General features: G+C 40.9%; 1 protein-coding gene across 1 annotated transcript in view; it reads right to left on the bottom strand.

Annotated features, from left to right (window-relative positions):
- Positions 1-13,705, bottom strand: part of STXBP6 (syntaxin binding protein 6) — a 117,225-nt gene extending 103,520 nt beyond the window's left edge. The window contains exon 1 of the mRNA XM_086748708.1: positions 13,583-13,705. The gene's annotated coding sequence lies outside the window, so the exon portion shown is untranslated. The remainder of the gene's footprint in view (positions 1-13,582) is intronic.
- Positions 13,706-19,586: the final 5,881 nt, after the last annotated feature.

The following is a 19,586-nucleotide window of genomic DNA, read 5'->3' as shown; positions in this document are numbered from 1 at the left end:
AGCCATATCTCACAAAGACAGTAAGGCAGACCCATTCAATTTTGCACACATTTGCTTTGCAAATAACATTTTCATTCCTACTCTGGTAAGGATCAGTTATCACCACAGCTCTGACTTTCTGAGATTTGAATACGGCAAGTTTTAGTGCTTAAAACAGACCGCTTGGCTTAAAGAATTCTTACCTCTTCATCAACACCTCAGGTCAAAGGAGGACCCACATTCCTCACTGTAGTTTCACAACTGATTGCCAAACCATAGCAAGAAAATCTAGAAACTCAAAGGTCTGAATTTAATCCTTGGGAGATATGAAAAAGATTAATTTTTTTTTTAATAGAGTGTTTATGTGCAATGCAGATATACTGTATGTATTTGAGGAGTGATGCTGAACCAAAATATAAACTAACAGACTATATCCAGCATAACAGGTACAGTGAGGCCACTGATGAATCACAACACATACAGATAGGCGAAGAAATTTCAAAAAAAGAGAAGCACTAAGCATCACCCTTGTAAAAGTCTGATGACACAATGAGTATATATATATGCACATATCTATGTATGCTCTCCTCTGGTCATACGGTAGCTAAACCTAGCTTTCCATAACTTCAAGTGTTTTCATCAAGATTCCAATAGTACTGAATACTTTTTTTAAAAAGTGGGACACTATCAGGGTTGGAGGACCTAAAAAAAATCCTAAAATTCCCCTTGACCTTGCCTCCCCCCCACCATCCCCCAAGTATTTTGGGAAATTAGCTTTGAAAATTCAGTTGATTCCTGCTTTTCTTCTTTAAAACTTTTCTAACATAAAAACAAGAATTTTTTTTTTTCAAAAAAAAAAAAAAAAAACCCTGACAGAAATCCCACATACAATTCTATTTACTCCATTTGGAAAGAAACAAGCATTTCCTTTGCTAAGTACACATCTTAAGGGCTTCAGGATCTATTACCATTTGAGAACCTTCTCTCTCCAAGAAAATCTCATACAGGAAGTACTGCAAGAACAGACAGGCAACTCTGGAAAAATCAGCATCTATAACGTAAGAGCCATGAGTGTAGGTATGCAGCATGGTACAAATATTGTTCTCATAGCTTCTTAAAAGGCTTTCATTTAATTTTTACAAGAATACCAATTTGTCAAAAGATACCTCAGACTTGCTTCTAAATCCATATGAAAGCGATTTTGAGATTGAGGAGGACTGCGTTAAGTGCATTCTGTGCTTCTAGCTACTATGCCTAGCAATGTTTCATTCTTTCTTCAAAGAGCAAGCTTTTGTATGGCCATCTGCACAGCAAGTGAAGAAAGCGAGAGATGTTTTTCAAATAAGCATGATATCAGAAAAGTGTGGGTATAGCCCTAATAATGCATACTTTGAATTCTTTGCAACTCATTATTTTTAGTTGCTCACTCAGCTTGACAATTCTAGCATCATTTATTTATTTGAGAGACACTATTTGCTTACTGCAGGAAAGAACAATTTCATAGGAACCCCAAAGAGAACTGGAATTCCATCTGGAATCAAGCAAGGATCTAGTGTTAACAAACCTTCTAAAAGTCTTCCAAGAAATACTTTATGCCTCAGCTGTTCATTCAGTCCAAAGACAAAAAATATATACGTATTTATTCTATCAATACAGCAGACCAATCAATAGTGTACCAGGATTTTTATTATCAATCCAAAACATAATACTGCTCAGATCACTTCCATTCTAAGGTCTTCTGTGCACTGGTAATAGCAAAGCTCTGCAAACAGATCATTGGTTTTACTTAGACTCATACTCTAAATAAGACCAGATTCTTACAGATACCTGAATTTAAGATAATTCATATTTGATTGACAATTTATATTTTAAGTTCTACTTTTCAAATGATACCCATTACACCAAATAAGAAACCTGCACATTATGAATATGCAAAGATACAAATTCATCTCTTAAAAGACCAGAGGTCTCAGATATAGGTAAATGTCTAATTAATTCACAAATTTTTTATACTAATGTAATTCGTTAAGGGTTAACTTTAAAGAAGCACAACAGAAAATTCAGAAGTATGGTAGAGATGTTGCCAGTATTTAAAGTGCTCATACATTTTAGAACAAGGAAAAATGCAAGCCAGAAGAGGAGACAGCTCTTCAGTGTCCTGTATCTCGTTACACAGGTAATTCTACACAGAAATCAATTTCAATAAGAGATTAAAAGATAACTAGCAGACCTATTTATCTGGCCTTTGAATTTACACTGCCCATTTTCAAGCTTTACTACATACAGAATATTCTGCACACTATTAAAATACATATATTAGACTTGGCACCCTAATCTGAGGCAAATAACTACCCACCACCCCAAATTAGTCTTTTTCTTATTTTTAGTGACCATTCATTCCTATATTTTCCTTTCAGCACTGGCACTGCATTGTCTTCTTTTGCTGCACTGTGGCATAAGGAGCAATCATTTAGTTACCTATCTAACAGAACTTCAGGGTTCTCCTTCCATTCTGCATTCTCAAATTCAGCATCTTATCCAAGTCACACTTTTTCCAGCTTTTCATTTAGGATTTTCTGGAGCAAGTTATCCAGCTCTGCTAAGTTAAAAACGTTTACTCCTAACAGCTATTTATTTACTCAATGTGTGTGAAATATTTCACATCCTCCTGTCACAGTGTAACAACATACCTGAAAAGACCCAGAACATACCACAGTCGCATTTACAGAACACTTACCTTTTTTCCCTTATCATCAGTAACTTCATTGTTTCATTTAAAGTATGCAACTCTCACAGGAACAATAGAAGAAACTTTGTCAAAGGGAAGAAAAATGGAAAGTAGAGAGGAATGGAAGCTAGAAAAGAAACGTTGCATCTTAGTCTCCCCAAAAGATTCCAGCTTATCTTGAAAACAGGATAAGTTCTGATTATTTAGATAAGGAACCAGGAAAACGAGGAAAAGGAAGAACTAATCTGTCAATAGAGGAGTCAATCTCTAGTCAAAATATTTTGTCCAAAGATGCGTAATCAATGTTGAAGGTGAGGTATGACAAGGAAATGCTCACCTATTAAGTCCCTCAAGAAGTCCCAGGGGACCACTAAACGAGGTTTGAAAGAGAGCAGCCTGATGATTAAAGAGGCATGCAAAGGATGACGAGATGAGAAATTATGAGAAATGCTGAAAGAACAGACAAAATTATAACGACAGAAAATGTAAAGAGCGAGATTAGACAGAGTAACACAAGCTGAGACCAGGTCATGGGAATAATCCTTGTCTGAGGAGGACAGCAGAACCAGTGCTACTGGGTAATTAATCAGATAAACACACCCAACAGCTTCCACACCTCAGTGTTAAGAAGGCTACTCACTGCACCTCTCCACATTTCAGTGCTACTGAAGTCTCACCTTCTTCCATCTCAGACATGTTTAAAGGGGGACTGCTGCACTTTCCAGAAGTCCTATAATATCTCTTTTCTATTTTCACAACAGTTTCTTCAGAATAGCTTGTTATGATACATTATATCATAGTTTGGGTTCCACTTTTCTGATCCCTACTACCCATGCCCCAGCTTAGCTCTCTGAATTAAATAAAAAGGATATTTCTTTTACTGCCAGCAAAATTATGCATTTACTCCCCTTGAAAGGGAACTCTGTTCTTCTGAAAACTTGTAATATGACAAATTGCCAACTCTATCTCATATCACTCTTTTGGAAGGGGGTGAGAAGGATGTTGAAACAATAAGGCAAAACGAATACAAGCACTCACATCAAAGCCAGACACATCCTGAAGTTCAGATAAGTCTATGTTGTAAGAACATGAAATAAACCCACAGAGTGGAGGGGACATACAGAACATTAACCCTGGGTTCACTGCTTTGTCACCAGCAGGAAGTGAGCAAGCGCACTCGTGTAACTCGCAACCAAACTAGGTCCCTACGAAACACCCAGATGCTACACCTTCACATGGGTGCCTTTTACTGCTCCACCTGGGAAATTTCATTTCCTTCTGATGCAGAAACAGAGTACATGCACAAGCTGTGTCAGACTACAGAGCAAGACACAACAGATGCACAAATGAAAGAGGCAGAAAATATAACAGTCCATATACATCATTGCCTGTTTTACTCTGGAAATGTAACTAGTTTTTTTATAAACTGGAAAGAGGAAGAAGTTTGTCTCACCAACTGGGCAAGACTCTCCATGGCATAAATCCATAAATTCAAATACCAAGGGACTTCAAAAGCACACCGAGTTGATTTCAAGTACTTTATTGAATTGCTTAAAAGATAAAAATAAAGTCTGATACACTAGCAGTCTATAAAAATGGAAACAGACACATTATTATCGTAGTGTGTATACAAACATACATATATTTATATAGAGATACATATAGAGAGAGAGAGTGAAGTATATATAACATGACCTTAAACAACTCACTTAAGGTCATTTACTTCAGGACCAAATGAGGGTTCACCACACCCAGCTCACAGATGTATGGGAGAGTTCAGCATCTGGCAAGCGCTTGTGGGACCTCAGGTGTCAGGTCGGTGCTACAGGTGCTGCACAGATGCATTCCCCAGCCTGATCACTTCTCTGAGGGAGGCTGTAAGGAAGCACTCAGAGTGGTACCTGCGTTACCTGTAAAGACAGCCCATTCCTTTGCTTTTCCCAGTAACTAAATGGAATACAAAGAACAAATCCCAAACAGCACACGGTTAGCTTTTGAATGAATACCAAAACTACTTTCACACATAAAAACTAGTCCATATTTAAAGTTACCCCAAGGTTTCAGATAAACAATTGGAAGACATCAGCTATTACTGTTTGAAACAAGCGCCTAATCACAAGCTATTTCAGCATCTTGACTATACACTGCTTCACAAGCTTCCATAGGGGACAAACATGAAATAAACAAGCGTCTGATACAACTGCGCAATTTCCGGTTTTATTTACCCAAACATCCAGAAAACTGAATCAGCTCCCTAGTAAACTAGTGGTGGGAAAGCGGAAGCAGAGTTGCAAATGTGTTCTTATCACTCCTCTCATGCAATGCAAAAGCACTGCTACTGCACTCTAAGGAGAACAGAATCAAGCCTTACCTCAGAGCCCAGACCTGCGCACTGTTGTGCATAAGCAGTCATTCCTATAAGATTTATACACAAATAAGCAGAAGTAGAATTGGACCCACAGACATCTGGAACCACGACAAAGGAGTTTACAAGGCCCATCATAAGCACTTATTCTTCCACTCCAAAACATTACTATCTCTTCCACAAGAATAACCATCACAAAAAACAGTAGCTCTATTTTACATTACATGACTAAGTCCAATATGTACATATGTGTACATATATTACATATAAAATACATATACATACACTTATCTTTTATAGAAAAAGTAAATAGAATCAAGACATTTATTAGCTGACAGAGGTTATCTTTGAAGTTTTCTTTTTAGGAGGTTAAGATGCATGATTTTTAAAGAAAAAATAAATTAAAAGCTAACAGAGTCTAAAATATTTTAATCGCATACTTCTTGCCCCCTAAATAGAAATATTGTCTAGCAACTGAACAGAACCTGAAAATAGTCATCTGTTATGTAATTCCTCTAAGGATTTGAAGGTGCCCTATACATTGCTCACACCTGCTAGATTCCTTAATCAAGCTACAGGTATTTTAGTTTCTTACTCCTTTAAGGGCTGGCATATTAATCTTCTGCCAGATAAGGGCTTCGAGTTAAAGTATGGTATGAGACATACAGGTTCTACTTTTATTTTAAAATGTTAAATATCATATTTGAGATCCCATGAAGGCATTAAAAGCAAGTTACATGTCCCAACTTCATCTTGAGAAATTTCACAGATCAATGAATTCTCTTACCTTCACAAAGCTTTCCCAAGTCACACTCTCATGCCACTGAACCCCTTGGGCTGAGGACAAGAACAATCCACAGCTCAGTATCACCTTGGTAAGTTGGGGCATGCGGGGACAGTGGTGTGCCAAGATGTGCAAATGGGATGTAACCCAACAGACATCACCTAACGTGGTACAACCGCAAAATCGTATTGCCTTATTCCCAACTCACATAAAAACTATTTCTGTTCATGCCTTCTAATACTGCTTACTGAAGTAACACCATTACTATTTCGTGAAACACTACAATGCTTTGATTCATGCCCTCGGGGTTTCAAACTCCTTCCACTGACTACACAGGAAACATGGACAATGCAGGTCAGGGGATAATCAGGTGCCTGAAGTAGACAGCGTCAGTTTACAAGAGTCAACACAAGGCCTGACATAAAAGACTCTAGTTTTAAGCATGGATTGAAGCACAAATGCAATTTATGTTTAATTGCCCGTTAATTAACAGCTTTGCAAGATAGAACTGGTCACCACAAGATAAATCCTTAATCTTGGATTTGAGTATTTCAAGAATATAATATATACTATAACTGCAGCCTTAGCATCTGAGAAACTTATGTTACCTAGTCTCATAGTTACATATTAAAGGAATGTCTGAAAATAAATACATACACCTAAACACATAGGAGACAGAAAAGTAAAGAAGCTCCATGGGACAAAGCATGCCTAGCTGCTCTGTTCAAGTCACAACAAAGTCAGCTACAGCCTTTTCTTTAATTTTCAGACAGAACCTTCAAAAACCACACTTCAGTCATGAATTTCTGTTTGCAAATTTCAGGCCCTGGTAAATTGAAAGTGATCCGAATATCCTACCTTAAAGCAACCTCAGTCTGCTAACATAACACAGTCAAACTAGTTTGTCATGCAGAAAAATTATGAACATGTAAATATGCAGTCTTGGTTGCATTCCTCAAATACAGATCTTACCACATTACCAGCAGTGTGGGAAGTATTGAGCACTGCATACACTGGTGAATCATTCATGGCTTCTCTGACAGTCACTTCTGAACAGCTGCAAATGCATACAGGCTACGGTAGAACTGATGTTTTCAGAATTTAAATAAATAACTGGCACATTATTTAACTTCTTTTAAGCTGGACTTTTAATAAACCCAGTGAAGAATAATCCTCTCCCAAACAATGTACTGAAAGTGCATTTATACTCAAACCGAACTTCTGTACTGATCAAGATAAATATAGTTTGGGAACAATTTTAGATTTTTCAGATCTAGTAACTAAGAACTCCATTAATTCTGCCTAGAAACAAAATCATTCTTCCACCATTGCTAATACAGGATGGATTGCTAATGCAACCTGCTAAGACAGGCGAGCAAGGCACTAAGGTCAGAAGCCACAGGAAAACAGGAGGGAAGTAAAATCAACATTTCTGAAAGGTGTCTATGCAATACTGAAAGGTCCTAATTTAAGACGGCTCAAAAAAACCCCCATAAGTTAGGAGCATTTCAGATCTAGAAAACAAGAACTCCATTCCACCTGTGAATGCCTCCCTGACCTCACTCAGAGGTCTGCTTATAAAACAAAGGGAGAAGAACAAAACAAACCTCCCGAAGTTAGCTATTCTGTCTTACCTAGTGGACATCTGAATTTACAAGCAGCAATTTCCTCTCTGTATCTTCCAAAACAAACAAACAAAAAGCTAATCTTAACATAGTTTTTCTTCTAGAGAGACAGCTATAATAGATCTGCAAAAAGAGGACCTCCAGAGGTTCCACCCAGTCTGAGTTGTTCTGTGATTCTGCGACCTTCTCGTTCCTTGTGTTTTTAAGTCAGACTGTTTTCTTCATGCAATCACTTTAGTGTAGATATAGACTTTAAGATGACAAAATTAAGTCATGAATTCTGAGTTTCAATGCCTACCTCTAAGACCTGTCTTTAAGACACTAAGGGTAGCTGAATGCAAGTTCTTTTGTTGGTCGTTCCCAGTGGAAAGATATATAGTGACACCAGACACTTTTTTTGTCTCTCTGCATCTTGTAACCTGCATTGAGCAAAGGAAAGTGGTGAAGGTCACAGGTACAGAGCCCAGCTGCAGCAGCTGCATATCAGCAAGGAACTGATGGCCACCAGGAAGCCAGTAAGAAGCCCCTCTGCCTTGCCAGACACAAGTGGACCACATCTCCTCCGAGCATCCATCGCTTCTCCAGTGCATGCTGCCCGAAAGGCTAATAATCCAACACCGAGTCCTATAAAACAGCCAAGTGGATACTTTAGAGGGTACAGCTGTTTATTAACCTACAGTGAACAAATTCCCACTTCAAAAAAACTAATTGAAGTGTTTATATTAAAGGCACAAAGGTGCTAACAGACTAGTCACTAACTTCTGGGCATACTAGAACATTTGCACACTTTTTATCACAGTGTCAGGAACCTGCCATACAAGTTCAAGAAAACAAATGAGCTAACAGGAACTCACTCTAACAGAGTAATACTAATCTGACAATAATTTAGCATATTCTTTCTACATATGACTAACAATGATGACCTGAGCATTGTGTCTCTTTAAACAAAGAGAGAAAGTTGATATGCCCAGATAATGGCTCAGAAAGGCAAACAATTCAAGAGGAAGCTCGTAAACATCCTAGAACTTCCATTAATTACCAAGAGGGAGTTTCCAAGTGTGGATCGCATATGGCCAAGAGTTTGTTCTTCCCCTCCTCCAAAATACAGCAGCAACTGGAAAGGTAAAAATGGAATTGAAACACTTTGCAATTTTCCACTTCAACAATCCTGAAAAGAAACTGTAAGCAAACTTAGGGAACTACAGCTTTGGTTCTGTGAGCAAGTAACTGCAAGATACAAGAGAGTTTTCTAAGACAGTCCGCACGCATAGCACAGAATTGCCTGCGAAAAGACTCAGCATCAAAACGTATAAATAAAAAACTTTCTGGTCAGCAATTATCAAGAAGAAATGATAAGTGATAAGATATCTTTCACAGATGAGTTGCAGGCAAGCACCAAATTCTACAAAAAGTACATTCCCGATTTTACCTTATGGCGATGCTTCAAGCAAAAGGAACTGTTTCCACAGCAGCACAATTGTATTCACTATTTAATTCATTATTTTGGTTCAGTTTAACTGGAGTAGGTTAATGTCTTGTACTGAAATCTAACTCATAAGTTTATTATTTATTACTAACACAGGTTTAACTGAAATGGTTTATGAAGAGAGAAGACAAACTGAACCTATCCAGAAGCCTGTTTTGCAAAGTCTCTCCATCCGAAGCATTTCATACAGATACATATAATTTGAGGTTTTCCCCTATTATTAACAGATCTGACTGTAATTACACCACATGAGTTTTATGCTACTTGGAAACTTCAGATACAAAAGTCACATGCAATCTCTAACAAAGATAATGAAGGGAAACTATCTGAAGTTTACCACACAAGATGGTCAAGGTGGGGTGAAGGGGAAAGAGAGCCACTCTTGGAGCTAGCACTGCTCTGATGCCTACAGCAAGACTAGAACTAAGTTTAAAGGGCAAGGGGAAAAAAAAAAAAAAAAAAAGTTTAGCTTTCCGTGCTGGACTTTAATCTGTATCAGCTCACGATAGTAAAGCTTTTAACAACTTGTGTTCATAACCATTGGTAAGAATTCTGCACCACTGAACAATCTTAAACACTCATAACGCTCCTGTTTTATTAAGGAAATCAAAATGTTACAGAGCAGAAATGTCTAGATTCTTTCCCTTGGGGCTACTGTCATTGAATTACCACTGACTGTAATCTACACATAAAAGTCAGAAGCTCACAACATTAAACACACACATATATATATATATATATATATAAACCTAGATCTTCCAAGCACGAGAAATCCAGTATAAGTGCTATCTTGTAAAGAACACAGCCCACCCTTCCAGGAACATTATGGTCCACACTGCTCCCAGGGCTGCAGCACTCCAGCACAGCCAGGAATTCTTTCCCAACACTATCTGCCAAAGAAAAATTATGAAAGGGAAAGTAAGAACACATAATATTATTGAGCTAACCTACAGTCATGCAATTCTGTTTGCAGAGGAATTAGTATCTTTTATACTTATGACAAAGAAGCCCCACAGCATCATCTGTGTCAAAGACTTCAGATGCAGAGGATGTCTGCCTAAGCTTAAGATGGAAAAAAAAAAGCATCTTCATGTTCAACTATGAGCTCTAGAGTGTCACAATGAACAACACATGTCAAAAGTCAACTGGGCCTCCAGCAAAGGCATACTGGAGAAAGAAAATGGACTACAAGAAAAAGATTTTTCAGGATGGAGGGAGAGTACTGGCAGTTTTGATTTTGAATACAATGATTTTGTAAAATGGTCTGTTCTCTTTTCTCCCTTCAGCTCCCCAGTGAGTACATTTCATGAATCTATTTCCGCTATATATAGCCTCAGAAATGCATTTGCTTCCTGAGAAACCATCATCCTTTTCTATGATAGCAGCTTACTTAGAGGAGGAGGGGGAGGGAATAAAAAAAAAATAAATAAATAAAAAAAAAATAAAACCACCACCCTCCTAAAACCAGAGTTCACATCACAGTCTACATGCTCTATGACATTGTTTGGGAAAAAAAAAAAAAACCCTACAAGAGTCCCTTCTCTAGTCAACACATTTCTTATTTTGTATTGTTATTACTATTTTGCTCTCCTTTTTTCCAAGTATAAGAAATTCGTCTGGGATAAAGGCGGGGGGGGAGGAAGGTATAGTTGTACCCTACCAAGGATTTGTATAACCAAGGAATGCTAACAAGAAGCCACCAGAAACAATCAGCTGATATTTATTAGCACTGATGAGATACTAGATTTACCCTAGTTACTGTGTCCTAACTCAAAAAAAAGAAATAGTCAAACCAAAAGCCTAAATTTAAACACGCTTCTATACAGTCAACATAGCAAGCACTGCCCACTGCAGTCATATGCAAAAGTATATTAGTGAATTCACTGTCATATCTGGCTACAACACAAATTAATGCCAAGGCTTTTTAGTTCATCCGTTTTCCAAATCCGTAACATCACTAGAGACTGCCAATCAAGGACTAAGCAAATTACGTGTTCTCCTGAAGGGCTTGATTTGTCTCTGTAAACAGCATTCCTGTTTGGTTAAAAACAGGAGGAATCAATTTATCTCACCATCACATTATCCAAACATAGGCCTCCAAAACTGCAATTAAAAAAACTTTTGTACAACCTTGGCAATGTTAACTTACTAGCTGTACACTGGAAAGGAACATTAAGTTACAAAGAAAGGAGAGAGAAATAAAGAACAAATGCACTGTTATTCAGATACCATACCTCCTCCCAAAACAGACTGACAACTATTTTCCAGTTGGCATTTCACAGAATTTTATTCATAATAAAGCAAAAGTCATCTTATCCCACGTACTTTTAAAAATGCATTTCTTTCTAATAAGATATTTTTAAGTTCTCTAAAATGTACGCTTTATTCCACTAACAACAGTACAAACACAAGAAGTAGCTCTTGATGAGCTGATCTTATTTAAGAAATAAACTTCCAGTATAAACAGCATGACGTAGTGTAATGAAAAAATATTTAACTAGGAGGGGGAAAAGAAAACCCTTCATACTGTTTTTTTTTTATATAAATAGCTTATTTTTTTTATTATTCTCACTGTCTAAAAATCACATATACACACAAGAGTGAGGTGATCTGAATACACATCTGGAACAGAAAAAGTATTTCTCTTTGGGCCTTCTAGAGTACACACTATGGTGTTATCATCCGTCACACTTCCCTGACTCTAGCTGTTCAGATCCAGACGTCTGGAGGGAAACTCAGAAATGTGAAGATAAATGAAATGGAGATGCAAAATCAACATGTGCGAGTTACAGCAATCTCAGTCCCCATGGCAAACATTCTTACTCAGGGGTAAAAAAACCTCTTCACTTTCCATAGCACAATTCTTCACAGACTCTTTTCCACCTGGCAATTACTTCACCTGGCAAAGCTATCACAAAATGGTGATTGAGCTAACTACCAAAATGGTGCTTTCACTCCAGTCTAAAAATTTCATGGTATTTTTAATTTAGTGCATTTTTAAAGGTGTCATCCAACTTTGAAGACATCTTCTTAAAGAAAATCAAGAGTATGCACAAGGGAAATTAGTGTGGCACTGTAACTGCATTCCCTCAGGCAGAAAGGCCTTAAAACATTTCACTGAAAGACACCTTTTTCAAGTAATTTATTAAGACTACCATCAACCCCACAGGGGATCATTCTTCCCAGGGGTAAAATACTATAAAATTATATTTCATAGAGGGTGAGGAAAAAAAATTCCAACTCAGCATCATGATTGTTCACACTCAAGCTACCCCAAGTATTTCTTTTGTGTTTGCTACTTCAAAAAACATCACATTCAGAGTTTTAAAGGCCTCATTAAAACAGTTAACTACACTTACAGAAAAATTCAAGAGTCAAAGGGTGCTTGTGAAGTACAGATGTGGAAAAGAAACCTCTGACTTGCTACCTCAGTGCATCACCACCTCTGTACGACCTCCCTGCTCTCTGCTTATTCCCCTCTTAAAACAGAGAGGGCAGGTTAGAGACCTCCTCTACAGTTAGATGCTGCAGCTGTGACTAGATGTCATAAACAAGAGAATCAATATTGCCATCTTCCAGTATTTCAGGATAGAAAAGGACACGGTCCTGTCTGCCTCAGTAGCGTTAAGCACAAACAGATGCCAGATAAACCCCACCACATAAGCAAGAACTCTTCAAACTCCTAAGAGAGGCGTCACAGCTTTGTGGAGCCTGTTCAAGCAATGAAAAGCATTAACACTAGTTCTGACTCACAAAAGGAAAACAGCCAAGCTGAAGACATCCTAAAGGCTGCTTATATTTAGAGAAAGATACAGGGATTTGCGAGGTGACATAATTCCTAAAACGTAAACTCCTCTGTTTGACAGAGGGCACAGTAAGATGAAATAAAGAATAATACAGTTCTCTAAACAATGGTAAATATTTCCTTGAACTTCAGACTTCAGTAGCATCAGTGCAAGACGAGAGGATACAGAAGGCAGATGTTCTAAGTTTTACTTTTCCATTAGCAAAGCTAGTCAAACGGAAGGCAGCTGTAGCCGTTTCACTGGGCTGTCAAGGTTACTCGTACAACACTGCTGGAAGGAGACCACTAGATCCGCTTAACGTCTGCTGGTCGGTCTTCTGCTGCTCTCTACCACCCGGAGAATCTCCCCAAACGCAAGCTGGGGGGAACGGTCGCTCCCAGGCTGCATCTGCAGGCATCTGGGCCGCCGTCAGCGCGGAGCCTCCCACTCCGGGGGTGACTGCGGGGCCGGGACGCACCCCGATGCCCCGCTCCCACAGCCTCCGACGGGGAGGGAGGGAGTGCCACGCTGCCAGGGGCGCCGCTCGCCTCTGCCGCCCGGCGGACAGCGCCCCGCGGCCGCGCAGCTCCGCGGGCTTCGGCAGCGCCCGCCCCGACCCCGCCCGGGAACAGCCACCTCCCCTCGAGGGCGCAGACCCGGCTGTATCGGCGCGGTACCCCCGGGAAACGCCGGCTGTGGAGTTAACCGGTAACTCGCTGCCCCGCTTCCTCGGGGAGCTCCTCTCGCGGGTACCGCGGCAGCCACCACCGAGGGAGCCCCCACCGCGCCCCGCAACACGGGGGCTGCCGCCCCTATACCCACCTTCCCACCGGCTCGGCTCGGCTCGACTTGACTCGACTCCTCTCCTCGCCGCAGCAGCTCGGGCGATGCGCGGAAACCCGCGCGCAGTACCGCGGAGCGCCGTGCCCGTGCCGCGCCGTGCCGTTCCCTGCCCCACGGCGGCGGCCGCCGCGCTGCCAGCACCGAGGCGTGAGGGCGGCCCCACGTGCGCCGGCTGCGCCAATCGGGGCCGCCCGCGGGCCGCCCCCCGCCCCCGCCACTGTCCCGGGCCGCCCGCGAACCGGCGGCGGGGCGGGCGCGGAGGGAACGACGGCAAACAAGCTGGTTTGGGAGGAAATAAGCGCGTTGGGGCGGGAGTTTGGGATCGCTGAAGGGGAGGGAACAAAGGAGCCCCAGGTGCTGCTGATCGCGGGCTCGGCGCCGCTTCCACGCCCGCGGGGCCGCCGCGTAGCCGGACTGGCGGCGGCAGCGCCGCACCGCGGGAGCGGACCGCGGCGGAGGCCCCGCGGGGGCTGGGTTCCGCCGCGGCTGGAGCCCCTCGCCGCTGGAGCGGGCGCAGGAGCCCAGGGCCTGGGTTAAAAGAGTTTAGCCGGACAAACCTCCAAAACTGGTTTTTAAAACATCCTCTCAGCTCTCTCACGAGTTTTGCAGCGCTAAATGTGCTGAGAGGAGAAAAAAAAAAAAAAAAAAACAAAAAACGAGAACCACCTTCACACCTTGTCACGGGAAGTCGGTCCGGCTTTCCTGAGTGACACAGCGGCGCTGAAGCGCGGCGGGAGACCCTCGGGTCCCTCGGATGTGGGAACGGCCGCTTAAGCCCGTGGTGGGCTTCCTGAAAGGCGCTACGGGCTGCTAAAACATCAGACCTCGGATAAATAATACCAGAGGGCTGTTAATCCCCACTCAGAGGCTAAGACTAGAAACAAATTCTGCTGCTGTACTTTCCTCTGCAGATACTCGCGAGGTATCCAGCTGCTGTGCCACGCTGCTGGAGTTGCTGTGTGCTCACTGTGGCAATGCTGGGAGCGAAATGCTTGAGAACAATAAGCCAGTCAGTAAGAAAATAAACATTCCTAACATAGCAAAATATTTTTGTGCTTTATTTTACAATGTTTAATTTATAACACTGCATTTTTGAGTGATTGTCAACGTGAACTGTAGTTAGCACAATTTCTGTTAGTTAATGAAAATGTAGGTTGGTTGGCTGTGTGTATTTTGATCCCATCATTTAGTCGAATGGTTGTTGTTACGCAGTGAGTTGTTCACTACCACCTCAATTTTTCACCCCATTACGCTTGGTTATACTGCTGCGCCTTTAGATCTCTCTTACAAATTCTCTGAAATCCAGTGAATGACTCACATTAATGTCAGTAAATGTTGCATGGGTGTCGTGGAAACAGGCCAACCTACTCCTGTTGTAGGCAACAGCCTCCCACAAATGCCTCACTGCCTCCCCATCTTACATATGTTCAGCCCCCTGTGGCCTTCAGTTTTCCCTGTATATTAAAAATAAATTTCCAAAACATAGATCCTTTTTTTTTGTATGAGTCTGGTTGCTGATAAGAGTTCAATGTCTCTGGCATCCACGGACTTTTGGCCGGATGCACAGCCATGAAAAGAGAACAGGGAAGACAGGCCACCCTTCTGAAAGGCAAAGTTGGAAACAAGGTTACTTTTTCATGGAGTACGAGGGGCAATTAGAGTGAGCACGCAGACCTTCAAGGAGCTCATCACTACCTTTTTTAGAAAGACAAACTTGAGAACTGCCAAATAAGTGATCCATTTTTATCTACTGTCTAAGAACCAAGTCTTTCAAAATGTCATTTTCTAACTTCTCTGCCACCATACAGACTAGTAACACTGAAGCTGAGATGGTGATTTAATTGCCTGATTACAGAAACCCAGAAGAAAAAGGCTGAATATGCATTTGGGAACAGTAATAATTACACTTTTGAGCCCTTCAACCATTTATCCCTTTTTTCTTCTTTTAGTTCTAGTGTATTCTGGAGGAGGTTAATTTTGCTGGTTTGTTTGTGGTTTTATTTTTCTCTTTTTTTTTTTTCCCCCTGCGGATTTTCTGCAGGCAGTATATTTCAGATAAGAGTAGAACCTGAAGTCCAGCTTCTATTTTTGCAGCTACTCAAGCTTTCCAAAAGTGTTTCATTTTTGCTTCCATCATGTTTTGAACTGATAGTATTTAATTTTGGTAAGTTGATTGTTGCTACTAAAAATGCTAAATTATATTGATGGATTTGGTTTACATTTAAGGATATAGCCTGTCATTTATGATGATTTGTACTGTTCTTGTAAAATGTCATCTTCACTGTCCTTGGGCTTGTCAGGCTGAGTGGCATGCTTGTGCTCAGCCGTTGTTCTCCTCCTACGACTGGATAAATGTATTAGTTAGACAGATTTAGCACACCAAAAGTGTCCAGCGGACTTCAGCCTTCATGCCAAACAAGTCTAGGCAAGCAAGTGGGTTTACACATGTAAGTAGCCCTAAAAAAGACAAAAAAGGTCTGTCAGTCAACCATCTAAAATTATTTGAGTGCCTAAGGATTCTGACAAGTAGTATCTGGTGGATTTAGATTAATAAAGTTGAGAGATTGATGCCCACAGCAGTATACCAGACTCCTTCACAGAGCTCAACATCTTCATAGTAGAACAGGATGTGTTTCTTTCTCTCCCATCCCAGTTCATAGTCTGTTATCCCAGTACAAACTAAGCTTACCTCTAACCTAAGCATTCCTTGCAGCAGGGTCTAGCTGGGAGGCAGAGTTTAAACCTGGGAAGCAATACTGTCTGAAACCATTTTAACTAATTCTACCAAAGCGTGTCTCTGAGAACCATAGTATTTGCAGGGTTGAGATCTGAAAAACAAACTCTGAGCTTGCCTGTATGGTCTGTAATCCAGCGGGATCAGGAGAGAGGTCCAGATTCGGAAAGGTTCGCTTTCCATCAGTTCCAACAGAATAGAGGTGAAATAGAGATCTTGGTGGTTATCTGGGTCTAATACTCGTTTGAGTATTCAAAAGCAAATCCTCACCTTTGCTCCAGGAGCACATAAGACTGTGGAAATGGCTTGTGTGCAGGATACTTAAAATTACATTTCAGATAATGAACTTCTTCCGAGAAATATGACGTCAGAATTTAGGCTAAAGAAATGTCGTGCAGGCCTCGAGAGCAGGAAATCTGTTATAGCTATGCAGCTGAACCACTGGAGTGCCAAGGAGTGTCACTGATAAGCAGCTTGATAGAGTACTAGTGAGCAGGATGTCTGCAGTCCATCACAGCACTGATCATGCAGGACACCTGAAGTATTACGTGCGAAGTAGTGTTCAAACATAATATTTAAAGATACGTAGCATAAACTGAATGCACGAGGCTGCTAATGACAAGTGCTGTTGTTCATGCTTAGTGCATAGCTGAAGTCATTAACCAGTTTAAATGCTTGACAGTTGCCAGCCAGAGATAATAACTGGTAAGGAAGTGCATGATACAATGTATTGATGAACTATATGGAAAGTGTCCAGCTGTGTCCTGGGCCTTTGGGTTTCTCAGGCTGCAATGCTGTGGGAGCCAAATTGCGTTCTGCTGTCACCTGCATATGGTGCTCCTCTTGCTAATTGTCCTAGCCCTCTGTCCTGCTAAACCACAACACCCTCAGATCAGAAAACCCCACATGGCAAATCCAAGCCTGTGATTAAAAGTAATGGGAGCGAGTCAGGGGACTCAGGGGATGGCAAGGGCAGGCTGTAGAGCAGCCGGTGTTCCTGTTGCCTAGCGGGAAGGCAGCCAGCCTCGAAGAGTCAAGGGGTGAGGTCTGTGGAGAGCTGGAAGCAGGAGCGGGAGAACCTTGTGCAACGTAGGTAGAACTGGAAACCAGTCACCTGTGATAAAGAGTGTGTATACTGCAAAACTGTAGCGTATCCCCAATGTGTCATCTGAAGGACCATAACTCTGTTTTTCTTTTTGCTTCAGAACGAAATAAGCAGTATTGCTTTTTCTAATGGTGAAATAATGCATCCATCTGTAAGTACGTAAATGGACAGAATTGAAGCTGTGTTTTTAAAAAGGTGCAAATAAATTTTTAACATAAAAGTATACTCCCCATCACCCTTGCTGAATCATATTTTCTTCTGAAAGTACCCAGTATTAGCAAGTGTTGCTTAACAAAAAGAGATTTGGTACAATCTGGTCCAAAGAATTAGTATGATTTTCTAATGTTTGCAGGAAAAGCAGTATGCATCTATGCACTGCAAAGCTGATAAGCCTGTATTAATAGATACAGACTTCTTGGTGATAATAAGGTCATTTAAAAACCCACTCCCAACCCTTTGTTACCCACAGAGGGAGCATTCAGGAATTCTGCAATTCTTCCAGATGCAGAAAGCACTGGCAGGTAGCAAAGGAGAAATACCTTCTGTCCTGGTTTCAGCAGGGATGGAGTTAATTTTCTTCTCAGTAGCCGGTGTGTTTTGGATTTTGTGTGTGAAGAATGTTGATAAAAACATTCTGATGATACGAGTTGTTGTGAATGAGACCAAGGACACTGGCTTTCTAAGTCTCGTTAACGTGCAGATGCGGGAAGCTGGGTGAAAGACAGACAGAATAATTGATCCAAACTGGCCAAAGAAAGTATTCCATGCCATAAACGTCATGCTCAGTATATAAGTGGGGGTTGCCCATGGGAGGGGGCATCATTTTCTGGTATTCCTTTTCTTTTCGGACATTCTTGTCGGGTATCCATTCGGGCACCCTTGACATCCTTTTCTTCTCTCTTGCTTGCTGGCATCGTTCCCTCTACCTTGCTAGCTTGCTCTCCCCCTTTGCTTGCTGCTCGGTGTTGTTCCTGTGATCGCTGCTCGGGACGGGCTGCGTCGGTCATTCGGACATCGGGTGGTGAGAAATTGTACATTGTTCATTTTGTATATTTTGTAGATATTAATATCCTTATATCCTGTTAGCTTTGTAGTTTTTAGTATTTTTAGTAAACTGTTTTTATCTCAACCCATGAGTTTTCCTTTCTTCCCAATTTCTCTCCCCTGTCCCACTGGGTAGGGGGAGGGTGAATAAGAAACTGTGTGGTGATCCGGGCTAAACCACCACACCTTCTCTCTACTTTTTTTGGACTCTTCCTTTCCCACATGATAAAAAGCCCCCCAAATACCTTCCTGAAAGTATTCCTTCTATGAGGCTGCTTCCTTTTGTTCTATAACAAGCAAAAGGATTGAGGCTGGGAAGCAAGTTAGACAGAACAAACATTTTACAGAAAACAGCTTGGGCATGGGATATTCCACAGCAGGATCTATAGGACATGTAAAGCAAAACAAGTATTTCATTGAGTGACTCTCATCTGACAGAACCATAAAACACAAGGAAGAAGTTTCAATACTTCAAAATATCAATAAATATGCAGTATGTGGAGGATGCTGTTCTACAAGAATGTTTTGTCTTTGAGACAGACAAAATGAAGCACCACAAAAAGTCAAATAATATTTCACGATCTTTTTCTGTTCATTCTGTTTCTTCACTGATATTTTCTGGCATTTATTCACTCTCTGTTTACATTAAAAGTAATATTGCTAACTGCAAACTCAGGTCTCCTCTAAACTTCATCTCCAACTGAAAATTAAAATGTTTGATTAAGTATGAGCACTATCCAAAAGAAATAGCCCTTATTTCAAATCTAATTAAGATAACATCAAGATACATATATATCTGTGCCTATGTGTGGAAAATCCAAATCCCAAATTACTAGGATACATTGGAACTGTCTGGCTTCCTGAAACGAGGGTGCTGAAGCCTGTTGTCACAGAACGTGCATGGACCAGTTTAAAAATAGCCACGTAAGAATGAGATGATGACTTGTTTTCCATGACCAGTGATATCTCAGAAAGCTTTCAGACACATAGCAAGGCAGTGGGGAGCACAAGTGAGCCTCAAAGGTCTCAGAAATGTTTGTGACATTTTCGTAAATTTTATGAAAAGATGCATTTTCTGAAAAGATGCACTTTTCTGAAAAGACATACA

The sequence above is a fragment of the Chlamydotis macqueenii genome, chromosome 5, assembly GCF_036417535.1.
Source record: "Chlamydotis macqueenii isolate bChlMac1 chromosome 5, bChlMac1.mat, whole genome shotgun sequence".
In the NCBI taxonomy this organism is placed as follows: Eukaryota; Metazoa; Chordata; class Aves; order Otidiformes; family Otididae; genus Chlamydotis; species Chlamydotis macqueenii.
This window is presented reverse-complemented; position numbering and strand designations above follow the sequence as displayed.